This window comes from Ornithodoros turicata, chromosome 2 (genome assembly GCF_037126465.1).
Source record: "Ornithodoros turicata isolate Travis chromosome 2, ASM3712646v1, whole genome shotgun sequence".
NCBI classification, from domain to species: domain Eukaryota; kingdom Metazoa; phylum Arthropoda; class Arachnida; order Ixodida; family Argasidae; genus Ornithodoros; species Ornithodoros turicata.
The window spans coordinates 24,538,855-24,544,854 of record NC_088202.1 but is presented as its reverse complement, the minus strand read 5'-3'; positions in this window follow the sequence as shown (position 1 = coordinate 24,544,854).

The following is a 6,000-nucleotide window of genomic DNA, read 5'->3' as shown; positions in this document are numbered from 1 at the left end:
GGACGTCCCGTTGATGTGGAAAAAGTGGGACAAATGGCCATCAACTGGACGTACAAAAGACGTCTATAGGCTCTCTGCGAACCTCCCTGGGATATTGAAATGTCACGCTCAGGATGTTACATGGATGTCGCTGGGATGTAGATAGTTTACTGGGAGATGCACCACACGTCTTCAAGAGACTTTGTTCCTACTACAACTCCTTGGCATTCTTTTACATTACCAGAAATAACCCTACCAACCGTTACTATATCAGTGGTTTCCTGCTGCGTTCAACCAGTTCAACTTGCCCTGGGCATCCTGGAAAGCCTGTGCAGCGACTTCACGTTGCATATAACTGGTGGACTTCAGCCCTTATTTGCTGATAACATTGGTGCCAATACAGTTGTTGGATGAGCAATGTAGCAGTGTAAAATATAATGCATCCTGTGCTTGCATATGCATAAAAATTATGCATGTGTGTCATATAATGTGTATACAGGGTGTTCCACCTTAAGTGATAAACAATTCTAACTACCGACGTACTCGCCGGAGGATTGTGGGACTTTCCACAATTACCTTCTGGGAACTTTTGCCGCCATTTAGGAAAACTCTGGGCAATTTTTAATTGAGGGAATTTTTTTCAATTCAACTTTGGAAATAGCTAAGCGAACGTCACTTTTTTTTACAGAGATATGAAGTCATCCATGGATAACCACAGTCACAACTGAAACTATGCACAGTATCGCAACAGAAATAGTCGGAATAAATTAGTAAAAATTCCGCTTTAGCCCCGCCTGCTTGATTGTCGCAAAGAGAGCGCAAGAAAGGTGTGGGGAGAGGAGGAAGTGTTCATGCCTCCTGTTTTACATTTATTTCCCCACTTTGAGCTAGATGCTGGTGACAACAGTCTTATCACAACGAACGCAAAACAAATGAAGAAGGGGACACTTTTTCTTTCAGACGAACATTTCCCGTGTGCTTCTTTGCGACAATCAAGCAGGCGGAACCAAAGCGGAATTTTCAGTGATTGTTTTGACTATATCTGTTGCGATACTGTGCATAGTTTTTGTTGGTTCTGCGGTTGTCCGTGCAGGACTTCATATTTCTATAAAAAAGTGACGTGCGCTTGGCAATTTTCAAAGTATAATTGCAAAAATAAATTTTTCGCAATTGAAAATTGTCAGAAGTCTTCCTCAATGATGGCAAAAGTTTCCAGAAGGTAATTGTCGATAGCCTCACAATCCTCCGGCGAGTACGTCGCCAGTTAGAATTTTTTATCACTTTAGGTCAAACACCCTGTATGTAGGTGTACAGCTAGTGGTAGTGCTAAAAATCATATCCTGCATGTGTCTGCCATCGTTGAACATATCTAGTACTTTCATGAAACACTGCACAGTTAGCACTGCATAGTGTGGATCGCCACCGATGGTTGTATTTGTTTTTAGTTCCCTTTGGTCCTGGTTCCACATGCATAAGGTTGTATGCCAGGTTTTAGTGTTATAAATGACAGTGCTTAGCAGTTTCAGTTATTAGCTTTTTTGTATTTTGGTTATTACACTATTTAAGCTAAATGACCATTCAGCTGTTTGAGCATGGGGCCTCGTCCTTGACACGTATGCAAGTGGGCCGACATCCTCGGTGGAGCCTGCACAGCTGTTGATGCTCCATCCAGGTGGCGAATTAGACAGGTCTTTTACGAAAAGGCAGATTTCCGCCTGTAGACCAAAAAGCATTTAATTTGATATAGTACCAACTACTTCTCCATGAAGAAGACCGAGAGACACGGACACAGAAGACGACACACGTAGGTTCTGAGACACAGCAATAAATTTATTGGTTCATCTCAACTTAAAAGCTAAAAATCTTCGAAGGGGTGCGAGAGGGATAAAAGACGCATTGCTAACTACGTTTCCCCTGGTGGCAATCTCCAAGGGTTCCCGAAACAACCTTCAGTGTGCGTAGGGTTCCCCCGCAAGCACTGTAGTGTCCTTGAAGCAAGGCTGGCAACCTTTACAATCCCGTAAATGATCTACCAGTTCCGAAGACCCGGCCATTCTTTCAATATTTGCTGCATGTTCCCTAATCCGATCATTGAGGCACCGGCGCTCTGGCCAACGTAAACAAAGCCGCACTGCAGGGAAATAGAATACACAACGTTCTGCTTGCAAGGAACAAAAGGCTTCCTGTGCCTCACGCCACAAGATTCAGATTTAGAGCTGAAGGGGGTCAGACGACTTAATTTAAAGGCATTGGAAAAAACAACTTTGATATTGTAGTATTTAGCGACAGCAACAATGTTGTGAGCAACTGCATGAAAATAGGGAATTACAACTACGTTACGAGACTTTCCATCATTCCATGGTCTACACTGTGAACTTTCAAGCAATTTCATGGCCCTCTTCGCAATCAGTTGGTTGTCATACTCGGCCTGTGTGAGTCTTTCACATTGCTTCCGCAAACTACTCCAAACAAAATGAAAACAGCTTTTCTTCGTTGCAGCATTCAAGAGGGATGTACAAACACCGAACTTAACAAGTTTAGAATATGCGCTTGAGTAGGGCAGGACCGGCTTCCAGTTTTCTTCAATGCAAATACTTGTGGTGGATTTTCGATGTAAAACTCGGGTTGCAGAAAAAAATAACTAAATAGAACGGGAGCAGACAGAGAGAAATAATTTATTTGAAAATCAGCGACGCCATCTTGAAAAACATATTCCGGTGCGCGCGACCGTAGAAAACACTGCTGATCAGGAGGAAAGGACTTAAAGCTTAAAGGCTTAAAGGGACAGTCTGGACCCCAGATGTGAAGTAATTAGGCCTTATCAGATGATTCCTTATATCTTTCTGTCCGCCATGCAAAGCATTTCGTTTATATTCGGCTCCGATAATGTTTAATGCAATTTTAATGTTGCACCTTTTCCCTCCGACTGAAAGCCGCACTTCGAGCAGTCGTGGCGTCAGGAGCGTTCTCTTCCGGCCTTTGCGGCGTCTGCTCGGCTCCTCTCGGCGGTCTGTGCCTGTGTGTCGTGCTTTATGCGTCATTGTTCCTGTACTTTCAATACGCATGGCATTCCTGCTTTTTATTAACAGTGATTGATTACTGCATACGTGACGGTGTTGTTGAGCGATGAAGCATAACTGTTGCTTAGTGCATCGTGAGAACAAGAAGGAAAACACAACGTGAGTGTCGTATTCTTTTTTTTTTTTTTTTGCGGAGGCCGAACCCTTAAAATAGTTGCGGATAGTCAGTATTCACCGTCCTGAATAAAAGCTCGATGCAGTACCAATGCCTTTTGAAGAGACAAGTAAGTGTTATTAAGTGTCGACATCGTTATCGTGACATATTTAGCCTACGCAGCACAAACACTTGTCAGGCGCCTCTCTCTGAGTTACAGCACCAACACCTGCATAACAAATGCCACACACTACATAGTTCGAAATAACAAGTTATTAAACCAAATTGGCAATCCTAACTGTGTCAAATCTCACCTGAAAATCTTACTTTGCGCCTCAACCAAGCGCTGATAGTTGTTGCTTCGTCTTGAACAATTGTGACGTCGGGAACAACAGTGACGTCACGGAGAAACCGAAACCGGATATCGATTAACCGTAGGATTTAATTGGTTTTCTCTAAAACAGGGAAGCTTTCACCCTTTCTATTTCACGTGGGTAATATACGTGCGGAGCACAATCGAATGCAGTCGCAATCCGAATACCCTCCCGAAGTCTGGACTGTCGCTTTAAGGGACGCTTATACCTGTCCGCAGTGTTTGGGCTAATACCGGTACGCGTGGAACACACAAAAAGTACCAGCCGCGGGTAAATATGCAACAGGACACCGCTAATCAACTATAAACATGTGGCAGTGTATACACTGGGTCGTGTGGGGAAAGACTTAAGAGGGGATACCACATCCGACGGCCCCATGTATTTTCTATGGGACAAACTTTGCAGTCCCTTTCGGTAAATAATGAACCGATTTTCACGAGACTAGGTCTTCTTGTATAGCGCTCGAAAATGCGCTTTGTCGCTTCAGAAAAAACTATTGGTTTTCTCAAGCCATTTTTCTAAACACGTTACTGGAGTACAAAAAAAATACCAAAATTGAATACTCAAGCTTTGACACACTCTTCTAAAAAAACTAGAAGACTTATGCCGAAATTTTCCTGGAGCGGCAAAGCAAAAATGTTTTCGAACATTTTAACATCAGGATCATCCGTAACCGATTATCTCTTCTCCCGATATATGATAAAACATGAAGACAGTTAACGCGCTGCTGACGTATTGATTATTGCTGATTATTGATGTATTTTGCGTCACAGCCATTTATAGGGAGAGTTTGGCCATTCTTTGATCTCTTGCCGCCTCATGGGGGGAGCTTATTTTCAACGTCAGAGTCGTCGTTGCACCGCCCAAAAAGCCTGAATCCGAGCGGAATCCGCTTATCAGCCATCTAGTCCGCGCCATATTGATGCTGTCCGCCAGCTGGTCGACTCTTTCGTGGCCTTGTTCAATGCAGTCTACAGGAATAATCGGCTTATGACCCACTGGCGCCATTGATAAGTGGGGCTTTGTTACCAAACAAAGAGTTCAAGGTTCGAAAGGCTTTCGAAGCAAGAAGTACCCACGTGTCTTCTCTCCTTGTATTGTAATCAACGATCAGCATCAATATGGCGTCTGCGATCTGTTGACGGCTGGATAACAATAGAGAACGACGTGGGAGGTCGTTCAGCCGTGACGTCGCATGACGCGCTTTCAGTTAGGCTCCTCCCGATGGCCAAACTCTCTCTATAAACGGCTCTGTTTTGCGTCCCCCTGTGGCGCCACGTCGCGGGCTAAAGGGGTAAAAAGAATCCCTCCGCCACGCAGCATCGTAAATCCAACACCCTCTATCCTAAATTCCCTTTCCTGACAGGTTCTCGTCCCACTGTTGAAGTCCTTGAAACTGCTCTTTTGGAGACATTAGGTAACGGAACAACAAAAGCGTCTGCTGTTTGGGATAGTTGGAGATAGTGTGTGTGTAGCATTCTCCCAGTCTGTTCTCTGCCTTGGGTTTTTCCGACCTGATCGGTATGACAATGCACGTTTTCCGACAGGCAGACCTGCAGCTATGTCGTATCATCCTTGTTTGTTTTCTGTGCAAAGTGGCCGCTAATTTTTCGGTGAAGGGACCATGGATCCTACGTTTATATGGTGCTGTCTTTGTAAGCATACAAGTTTTTAACTGCACTCGATATGAAAATCTGCACTACTTTTGTTTTTAGATCGTCCGGTAAGGGGTTTAGGAAAAATGCTCCCGAAAAGAAAATGCAACTGGAAAAATTATCAATTGGAAGAAATGTCCACAGAAAACAAAAATGTCCCCTGAGGAACATCCACTTTTGATACGCGTGGGCTTGTTCACCTTGGACGTCGATCTTTTACTACAGTGCGAATAAACACGGGAGGGGGTGGGATATGAAGATGTACTAAAGAAAAAAAGAAGAGGAAAGGTCAACCGAAGCGAGTAGTCGTATATTCTATTCGAATTCCGAACCAAACATGCAATTCAAGGTTCCGGGACATTTGGTCGAAAGCCATTTGGTCGAGCGCCGTTTGATCGATTTTTCAACCCCAAAAGTCAATAGATGCAGTCCACAAAGAGACAATGAAGAAGAATTCGCCTTTGTCGGACCTGCCTTTTTTCCTTTTGCTCAGTTGACCTTGGCAATCCACAGATGACTAGAGATCCCTGCACCTCAATAGTCAAGGAGGTCACACCTGTTTATGGAACTACACAATCCCACGGAGGAGTAACCTGTAACAGGGGTATTGGTTAGAGCCTTCACCTTGCTGAGACCCAGATGTTTGTGTGGCGCCATCTGCATGCGACGAAGTCGTGAATCGGAGATGGCTCCTCGGTGATATAACCTCTTAAGACGAGCAAAGAGCTAGGTAGAAGTGCGTCAAGGCCAGACACATCAGGGAAAAGGCATAACCACTACAGCAAATCACTCACCTTTCCCCCGCGGCGACGGAGCGC